The sequence below is a fragment of the Seriola lalandi genome, unplaced genomic scaffold (genome assembly GCF_002814215.2).
Source record: "Seriola lalandi dorsalis isolate HSWRI2012SDOR001 ecotype SW California unplaced genomic scaffold, Sedor1 jcf7180002054978, whole genome shotgun sequence".
Classification (NCBI taxonomy): Eukaryota; Metazoa; Chordata; class Actinopteri; order Carangiformes; family Carangidae; genus Seriola; species Seriola lalandi.
This window is the reverse complement of record NW_019525528.1, coordinates 278232-279749: the sequence shown is the minus strand read 5'-3', so window position 1 is coordinate 279749 and position 1518 is coordinate 278232. Positions and strand designations below refer to the sequence as shown.

General features: G+C 25.1%; 1 protein-coding gene across 1 annotated transcript in view; it reads left to right on the top strand.

Annotated features, from left to right (window-relative positions):
- The window catches only part of tmem116 (transmembrane protein 116), a 10756-nt gene that overhangs the window by 3863 nt on the left and 5375 nt on the right, over window positions 1-1518 (top strand). The window lies entirely within an intron of this gene.

Sequence of the window (1518 nt, the reverse complement as noted above, 5' to 3'; positions counted from 1 at the left end):
TACTATACTATGACATTTTTTTCATTTTTTTGCCAAACTATACTATGACGTTTTTTTTCATTTTTATGCCATACTATACTATGATGTTTTTTTTCATTTTTATGCCATACTATTCTATGACTTTTTTTCATTTTTTTGCCATACTATACTGTGACGTTTTTTTCATTTTTATGCCTTACTATACTATGACTATTTTCTCATTTTTTGCCATACTATACTATGACGTTTTTTTTTTTTTTTTTTGCCATACTATACTATGACTATGTTTTCATTTTTTTGCCATACTTTACTATGACTTTTTTTGCCTTACTTTACTATGAGGTTTTTTCATTTTTTTGCCATACTATACTATGACGTTTTTTTCATTTTTTTGCCATACTATACTATGACGTTTTTTTTCATTTTTATGCCATACTATGCTATGATGTTTTTTTTCATTTTTATGCCATACTATACCATGACGTTTTTTTCATTATTATGCCATACTATACTATGACGTTTTTTTTTCATTTTTATGCCATACTATACTATGAAGTTTTTTTCATTTTTTTGCCATACTATACGATGATGTTTTTTTTCATTTTTATGCCATACTATACTATGACTTTTTTTTCGTTTTTATGCCTTACTATACTATGATGGTTTTTTTGATTTTTATGCAATACTATACTTTGACATTTATTTTCATTTTTATGCCATACTATACTATGACATTTTTTTCATTTCTATGCCTTACTATACTATGACGTTTTTTTTCATTATTATGTCTTACTATACTATGAAGTTTTTTTCATTATTATGTCTTACTATATTATGACGTGTTTTTATTCATTTTTTTGCCTTACTATACTGTGACTTTTTTGCCTTTCTATACTATGAAGTTTTTTTCATTTTTATGCCATACTATACAATGACGTTTTTTGCCTTACTATACTACAACGTTTTTTTTCATTATTATGTCTTACTATATTATGATGTTTTTATTCATTTTTTTGCCTTACTATACTATGACTTTTTTTTGCCTTACTATACGATGACGTTTTATTTCATTTTTATGCCTTACTATACTATGACATTTTTTTTCATTTCTATGCCTAACTATGATATGACCTTTCTTAAAAAATCATTATGCCATACTATACGATGACGTTTTTTGCCTTACTATACTCTGACATTTTTATTAATTTTTAAGCCTTACTATACTATGACGGTTTTATTGATTTTTATGCCATACTATACTATGACTGTTTTTGCCTTACTATACTATGACAGTTTTATTCATTTTTATGCCTTACTATACTATGACATTTTTTTTCATTTTTATGCCTTACTATACTATGACGTTTTTTTCATTTTTTTGCCAAACTATACTATGACGTTTTTTTTCATTTTTATGCCATACTATACTATGATGTTTTTTTTCATTTTTATGCCATACTATTCTATGACTTTTTTTCATTTTTTTGCCATACTATACTGTGACGTTTTTTTCATTTTTATGCCTTACTATACTATGAC